General features: G+C 44.7%; 1 non-coding gene across 1 annotated transcript; it reads left to right on the top strand.

Annotated features, from left to right (window-relative positions):
* The first annotated feature begins 4,694 nt into the window (after window positions 1-4,694).
* On the top strand, window positions 4,695-4,766 carry Trnar-ccu (transfer RNA arginine (anticodon CCU)). Its single transcript has one exon. It is a non-coding gene; the product is annotated as a tRNA-Arg (tRNA).
* The last annotated feature ends 3,949 nt before the right edge of the window (window positions 4,767-8,715 follow it).

Raw genomic sequence — 8,715 nt, 5'->3', positions numbered from 1 at the left:
GCTTTGTTATTGTAATCAAAAGGCGATGCAATGTACCTCCTTAGGTACCTTTTTTTCTTTGTTTCTCTTGTTGTACCTCGCGTAAATAATTATTTGAAGCAGGGCGCATTGTAGCGCTCGTTAAAAAGAACATGCAGTGCATGCCCTCTCATGTGTATATGTTCCATTGTTCTTGTTTCCTTGAGTGATGATGTAAGAGATTTTTTAAGCAAAGCATACGGTAGTGCGTGATCTCTCCACATGCACGTTTAAAAGCATGCTGCAGGGTATTATTGCAAATGTTACCCAGACGAGGACTGGTGGTTCAGTCGAAACGTTAGTAAACTTTCTTTTCTTGTTTTTGGAGACGTGCGCAGGACTCTACTTTTTGATATTTCTTCTCGACCATGTATACCTATGTACATACGTAGATACAAATTTACACACACATATATATATATATATGTATTTATATATATTGTGGGCAGTTAGTCTTGCGCCAGCACTTTGGGACATTGACCGCTACCACAGTTACAAAGTGGCCAAAATCCCATACCTCATTTTCCTCTGATAGTCATCCTCATCATCATCTTCCATCTCGGGGCTCGTGTCCTCCTCCTCGCCGCCAGCTGAGTGTGTGTTCCGCGAGGGCAGCTACGCCAAATAAACGTCCTGTACCGTCTGTCCTTCAAGCCCCAAAAATATATATATAATATATATATATATATATATATATATATATATATATATATATATATATATATATAACACAGAAATAAGGGTTGGCAGTCGAGAAAACCTCGGAAAGCAAAGGGGAGGATGTGGTAGATCATTGAAACAGATTAAGAATTTGGAAAGAAAGAAAGAAAGTGAAGAAAAAATGCCCGCCAGGTGGGATATATATATATATATATATATATATAGTTAGGAAATGAGGGGCTCGTTAGGAAATACAGAAAGAAATGCGGGCAGTCTACAACGCTAAAGAAGGCATAGGGGAATGGTTGGAGTATTTTTTTTTTACCGTTAGTGAAATTATATTTTTTCTCATATTAATTGAAGCGAGAAAGAAAGAAAGAAAAACACGCGTCCAGAGTGGGGACCGAACAAACGCCTTTCGATTAGATCTCGAATGCCTTACCAATTCGGCTATCTGGGCGACTGTGTTCTGCTTCACTTTCTGGGGTATTTTATATTTACTATAACTGTATCTGACGCTTGAGGGTGGTAGCCAGCGCCACTCAGACTACACGGGGAGAAGGGGGCCTTCTTTTCAACCCCCGGGGCGTGACGCGAACGTCTACAGCCTGTCATAAGCGGGTAATTGGCGGGAAACCCTCTTATGCTACCTTGGCATCAAGGCTGCCACAACCAAGGCCCTCGCTAAGCTTTCGCAGGATAATATGGTTAGGAAATGAGGGGCTCGTTAGAAAATACAGAAAGAAATGCGGGCAGTCTACAACGCCAAAGAAGGCATAGGGGAATGGTTGGACTATCTTTTTTTTTTACCAATAGTGAAATTATCTTTTTTTATCATATTAATTGAAGCGAGAAAGAAAGAAAGAAAAACACGCGTCCAGAGTGGGGACCGAACCCACGCCTTTCGATTAGATCTCGAATGCCTTACCAATTCGGCTATCTGGGCGACTGTGTTCTGCTAACACTTTCTGGGGTATTTTATATTTACTACAACTGTATCTGACGCTTGAGGGTGGTAGCCAGCGCCACTCAGACTACACGGGGAGAAGGGGACCTTCTTTTCAACCCCCGGGGCGTGACGCTAACGTCTACAGCCTGTCATAAACGGGTAACTGGCGGGAAACCCTCTTATGCTACCTTGGCATCAAGGCTGCCACAACCGAGGCCCTCGCTAAGCTTTCGCAGGATAATATGGTTAGGAAATAAGGGGCTCGTTAGGAAATACAGAAAGAAATGCCGGCAGTCTACAACGCCAAAGAAGGCATAGGGGAATGGTTGGACTATCTTTTTTTTTACCAATAGTGAAATTATCTTTTTTATCATATTAATTGAAGCGAGAAAGAAAGAAAGAAAAACACGCGTCCAGAGTGGGGACCGAACCCACGCCTTTCGATTAGATCTCGATTGCCTTACCAATTCGGCTATCTGGGCGACTGTGTTCTGCTTCACTTTCTGGGGTATTTTATAAATACTACAACTGTATCTGACGCTTGAGGGTGGTAGCCAGCGCCACTCAGACTACACGGGGAGAAGGGGACCTTCTTTTCAACCCCCGGGGCGTGACGCGAACGTCTACAGCCTGTCATAAGCGGGTAACTGGCGGGAAACCCTCTCATGCTACCTTGGCATCAAGGCTGCCACAACCGAGGCCCTCGCTAAGCTTTCGCAGGATAATATGGTTAGGAAATTTGGGGCTCGTTAGGAAATACAGAAAGAAATGCGGGAAGTCTACAACGCCAAAGAAGGCATAGGGGAATGGTTAGACTATCTTTTTTTTTTTTACCGTTAGTGAAATTATCTTTTTTTATCATATTAATTGAAGCGAGAAAGAAAGAAAGAAAAACACGCATCCAGAGTGGGGGCTGAACCCACACCTTTCGATTAGATCTCGAATGCCTTACCAATTCGGCTATCTGGGCGACTGTGTTCTGCTTCACTTTCTGGGGTATTTTATATTTACTACAACTGTATCTGACGCTTGAGGGTGGTAGCCAGCGCCACTCAGACTACACGGGGAGAAGGGGACCTTCTTTTCAACCCCCGGGGCGTGACGTGAACGTCTACAGCCTGTCATAAGCGGGTAACTGGCGGGAAACCCTCTCATGCTACCTTGGCATCAAGGCTGCCACAACCGAGGCCCTCGCTAAGCTTTCGCAGGATAATATGGTTAGGAAATGAGGGGCTCGTTAGGAAATACAGAAAGAAATGCGGGCAGTCTACAACGCCAAAGAAGGCATAGGGGAATGGTTGGACTATCTTTTTTTTTTTTTTTACCGTTAGTGAAATAATTTTTTTTATCATAATAATTGAAGCGAGAAAGAAAGAAAGAAAAACCGCGTCCAGAGTGGGGACCGAACCCACGCCTTTCGTTTAGATCTCGAATGCCTTACCAATTCGGCTATCTGGGCGACTGTGTTCTGCTTCACTTTCTGGGGTATTTTATATTTACTACAACTGTATCTGACGCTTGACGGTGGTAGCCAGCGCCACTCAGACTACACGGGGAGAAGGGGACCTTCTTTTCAACCCCCGGGGCGTGACGCGAAGGTCTACAGCCTGTCATAAGCGGGTAACTGGCGGGAAACCCTCTTATGCTACCTTGGCATCAAGGCTGCCACAACCAAGGCCCTCGCTAAGCTTTCGCAGGATAATATCTTTAGGAAATGAGGGGCTCGTTAGGAAATACAGAAAGAAATGCGGGCAGTCTACAACGCCAAAGAAGGCATAGGGGAATGGTTGGACTATTTTTTTTTTTACAGTTAGTGAAATTATATTTTTTTATCATATTATTTCAAGCGAGAAAGAAAGAAAAAAAAACACGCGGCCAGAGTGGGGACCGAACCCTTGATGCCAAGGTAGCATAAGAGGGTTTCCCGCCAGTTACCCGCTTATGACAGGCTGTTGACGTTCGCGTCACGCCCCGGGGGTTGAAAAGAAGGTCCCCTTCTCCCCGTGTAGTCTGAGTGGCGCTGGCTACCACCCTCAAGCGTCAGATACAGTTGTAGTAAATATAAAATACCCCAGAAAGTGAAGCAGAACACAGTCGCCCAGATAGCCGAATTGGTAAGGCATTCAAGATCTAATCGAAAGGCGTGGGTTCGGTCCCCACTCTGGACGAGTGTTTTTCTTTCTTTCTTTCTCGCTTCAATTAATATGATAAAAAAATATAATTTCACTAACGGTAAAAAAAAGATAGTCCAACCATTCCCCTATGCCTTCTTTGGCGTTGTAGACTGCCCGCATTTCTTTCTGTATTTCCTAACGAGCCCCTCATTTCCTAACCATATTATCCTGCGAAAGCTTAGCGAGGGCCTTGGTTGTGGCAGCCTTGATGCCAAGGTAGCATAAGAGGTTTCCCGCCAGTTACCCGCTTATGACAGGCTGTAGACGTTCCCGTCACGCCCCGGGGGTTGAAAAGAAGGTCCCCTTCTCCCCGTGTAGTCTGAGTGGCGCTGGCTACCACCCTCAAGCGTCAGATACAGTTGTAGTAAATATAAAATACCCCAGAAAGTGAAGCAGAACACAGTCGCCAGATAGCCGAATTGGTAAAGCATTCGAGATCTAATCGAAAGGCGTGGGTTCGGTCCCCACTCTGGACGCGTGTTTTTCTTTCTTTCTTTCTCGCTTCAATTAATATGATAAAAAATATAATTTCACTAACGGTAAAAAAAAAAAAAAGATAGTCCAACCATTCCCCTATGCCTTCTTTGGCGTTGTAGACTGCCCGCATTTCTTTCTGTATTTCCTAACGAGCCCCTCATTTCCTAACCATATTATCCTGCGAAAGCATAGCGAGGGCCTCGGTTGTGGCAGCCTTGATGCCAAGGTAGCATAAGAGGGTTTCGCGCCAGTTACCCGCTTATGACAGGCTGTAGACGTTCGCGTCACGCCCCGGCGGTTGAAAAGAAGGTCCCCTTCTCCCCGTGTAGTCTGAGTGGCGCTGGCTACCACCCTCAAGCGTCAGATACAGTTGTAGTATTTATACAATACCCGAGAAAGTGAAGCAGAACACAGTCGCCCAGATAGCCGAATTGGTAAGGCATTCGAGACCTAATCGAAAGGCGTGGGTTCGGTCCCCACTCTGGACGCGTGTTTTTCTTTCTTTCTTTCTCGCTTCAATTAATATGATAAAAAAATATAATTTCACTAATGGTAAAAAAAAAAAGCTAGTCCAACCATTTTCCTATGCCTTCTTTGGCGTTGTAGACTGCCCGCATTTCTTTCTGTATATATATATATATATAAATATATATATATATATATATAGCAGAACAGAAAGATACGGGACGAGGGACTCGGTAAAGCAGTGCTATTCGGCTTTTTTTTCGAAATATTTAATAGGGCCGAATGACGTGCGCTTGTCACGTTTCTTTGATACATTGATAAATAGGCGAAAATATAAGTCGAGAAAAAATCCGCCGTTTATCCGGGAGCGGGACTCGAACCCACATCTTCGCATAACCGGTGCGGTGCGTTAACCAATTAAGCTATCCCGCAGCGGCTTCTCTCTCGACTTTTTTTTAAAGCAGGGGTTTTATATTTACAAGAGCTCTGAGGCCGGTCAACTAGCGCCGCCCCTCGACTACCGCGGGAGACGTAGAACGTCTTCTTTCCCAGCGGCCGCCACGTAGACCGTGGTCGGAGGTCGGGGTTAGCAATTGGCATATCCGAACTGCTGGAGCCAGTGCCTCGTAATGCATGTAGCAGAACAGAAAGATTCGGGACGAGGGACTCGGTAAAGATACATATCAAGGTTGCAGTCGTCATTGCCAGTGCTATTGGGCTTTTTTTTTCGAAATATTTAATAGGGCCGAATGACGTGTGCTTGTCACGTTTCTTTGATACATTGATAAATAGGCGAAAATATAAGTCGAGAAAAAATCCGCCGTTTATCCGGGAGCGGGACTCGAACTCGAAGAAAGTGGAGAAAAAATCCCTGCCACGTGGGATCTGAACCCACGGAGGTCGCGGCCTCTGGTATTCAGGAGGTCGTGGGTTCGGATCCCACCTGGCGGGCATTTTTTTCTCCACTTTCTTTCTTTCCAAATTCTTTAACTGTTTCAATCACCTACCATGTCCTCGACTTTGCTTTCCGAGGTTTTCTTGACTGCCAAACTTTACTTCTGTCTTATTTTCAAGTAGCCCCTCATTTTCTCACAGCCACGCCGCGGAGGTTGAATGAAGGTCCCCTTGTCCCCGTGTAGTCAGAGTATCGCTAGCTACCACCCTCAAGCATCAGATACACTTCTAGGAAATACAAATAGCCGAGAAAGTGAATGAGAACACAGTTGCCCAGATAGCCGAATTGGTAAGGCATTCGAGATCTGATCGAAAGGCGTGGGTTTGGTCCCCACTCTGGGCGCATGGTTTTCTTTCTTTCTTTCTTCCGTATATTTAAAGAAGTGTTCACTTCATTACCCGTAGTAAAAAAATTAAAAAAAAAGAGCCTAACCACACCCCTATGCCTCCTTTGGCGTCGTAGACTGCCGACCTATCTTTCTGCATTTCCTCAACGAGGCACTCATTTCCCCACTATATATATATATATATATATATATATATATATATATATATATATATATATATATATATACATACATGTGTGTGTGTGTGTGTATTATAGGTATATATTTGGCTAAGCAGTCATGATAGCAAAGAAAAGGAATCAGGTATATTTTTTGCTTGCAAAAAACAAAGTGAAGAAAGATGTCTGCCGGGTGGGAGTCGAACGCATGGCCTCAAAAATACCGGTCTGATGCGCAAACCACCAAGCTACCAGCGAGGCTGTTTCCCCTCCACTTTTTACGGTATTTATGTTTCAGTGTTTTATTTCTGCACATGGGGATGGTAGCCAGTGCCACTCGGGCTAGAAGGAGTGAAGGAGACTTTTAACCCCCGGGCCGCCAGTCGGATGTTTTATGTCTACAGTAGTCGACAAGCATTGAAACCTCTTCAGCTACCTATGGCTACCTAACGACAAGAATGGGAAATAAGGACTCTTTGAATTATTGCAGAAATAGCAATTGGAAGTCAAGAAAGCCTCGGAAAGTAATGGGGTGAATGCGGAAGGCCATTTACGGAGATAAACGATTTTGTAAAGGCAGAAAGAAACTAGAGAAAAAACGTCCACAACTACCGAACGCTGAACATTGAAAACGAGCGAACCCTGACGTTATAACAATTGCCGTTCGCGAATGGTACTCGCAATAACCCCTCGATGGGTAACAAGACCAGCGCACGAGATTGTCTGAAATTAATGGTATCATGGGGTTGCTGGTCGAACGATAGCGCTTGCACACATGGGTGGAGGCCGAGCCCTGAAAGTTTTATGCCCAGCGAAAGGCGTATTGGTAGTGCTCAGACAGAGAAAGAACGGCATTTTGCCTAAACTGCAGCTGAGCGGGAATAACTACAGCGGCAGATAAGACCTTTCGAGGCATCTACAGCGATACCAAGGGGCCGGATAGATCATATTGAGAATGCCGTGGAAGGCGCCAAAGAGTCACCTGTGTCGGTAGTCTCCAAATTTAAAACACAGTTACCCGAGATGTGTCTCCAGGATGCACCTTTGCCTCTTCTACCCCTGTTATGTGTCAACGATGTATCCAACTAGCAAAGGAGGACAATTTGCTGCCTCAGGTCTCACTGGAAAATGCTGTATCTGCAGGTTCACCCAGCAACAAAGGACATTTGTGTCCTGATGACGTCATTGCATAACGTGATGCGAAGACCACGAAACAATGTATTTTGTTCGACCGGTTTTCTTTCATTTCCTAAGCAGAAAATCCAAAAGTGGGACAAGCGCCGCTACGTCGAAACCAAAGTAAAGCCCTGAATTTTCAAAAGGCAATTCGCATTACGGCAAAACATGTCCAGGACTTTTTTTCACGGTAGATATGGAGACCTAAGCGTCTCACCCGCAAAGCTTTGATCAGAAAAATGCATAAAATAAGGTTTACAGAGAATACACATTCGAATATGCGAAGGCAGAGAAGCTTTACGTTTGGCTGTCGGAAATTTTTCAGCTGTGCAATAAGGCTTTCAGGTTCAGCTACATCAAGCACGGACGAAAAAACAAATAAAAACGATCTGGCCCTCAAAGTTTCCTTGAAGCAAGTTGAGCCGCAAAAAATATCCGCAAGCCCAATGTAAATTGTTGTCGGAGGGGTCAGAACGTCATAAACTTTCATGCCAATAGTGTTGGTAAATTCAAAAATAAAATTGGGAAACTACTAGTAAAGAAAAGGGTGCTAATACTGGAATGAAATATTCAATTTGACTAAGGGAAAACTTATTAGTTTACACAAATGGTGAACTGCGTTCTTAAGCAATCCTGGCTTGTAAAGAACAGAACAAAAAAAAAACGTTCCTATTTAGAGCTATTGCGATAGATGTGGCATTTTGTGGGGCAAGGACTGAACTGTTCTTAGCTGCAATAAGACTGGGGGAGGAGGATTAAAAATTTAATTGAGCTGTCATTGTTGTTGGGTTGACCGCCAGGTGGGGGACCTCCTTTTTCCGGGAAGCGCTGGGTCTTGGTGGCCTGTCTCGTCCGGTGTACCAGATGTTTTTGCTGATCCGGGTTGAAGCTGGTCAACCGGCTCACCCACTGCTCAAATCAGGGATTTGGGTCTGGGGCAAGGGATGGTGCGTGGGGGCACTCCCATACAATGTTTTAGAGAGTGCATTTCTCCACGCAGAATTTACGAGTGTATGTGTACAATGTCGGATGCATTGAGTGTTGTAATTTACCATGTGGAAATGTGTTAGTTTGTAGATGTCTGTAGATAACCGTGTGTTCGCGAGACATGTTGAGATGTGGGACATTAATAGCGATATAGACTGGAAATTTGACAAAAATATAGAAACTAGTCTTGTCTTGTCATGGTAATTACTCTCCTCATTGTATTCAGACTTCCAAACGGTGTGTGCCCTGTCCCTGAAAACATTCTTGTGGTGTGATGATACCAGGAAAAGTTGGACGACTGCGAAGTTGAAGACGAAGAAAGCGGGGCCAATTAGGCCCATTACCCGTAC

Source organism: Haemaphysalis longicornis, unplaced genomic scaffold (assembly GCF_048455015.1).
Source record: "Haemaphysalis longicornis isolate Haplotype H1 unplaced genomic scaffold, Haemaphysalis longicornis Haplotype H1 scaffold_5, whole genome shotgun sequence".
Classification (NCBI taxonomy): domain Eukaryota; kingdom Metazoa; phylum Arthropoda; class Arachnida; order Ixodida; family Ixodidae; genus Haemaphysalis; species Haemaphysalis longicornis.
Note: the sequence above shows the minus strand (reverse complement) of the source record. Positions and strands in the feature narration are given on the sequence as shown.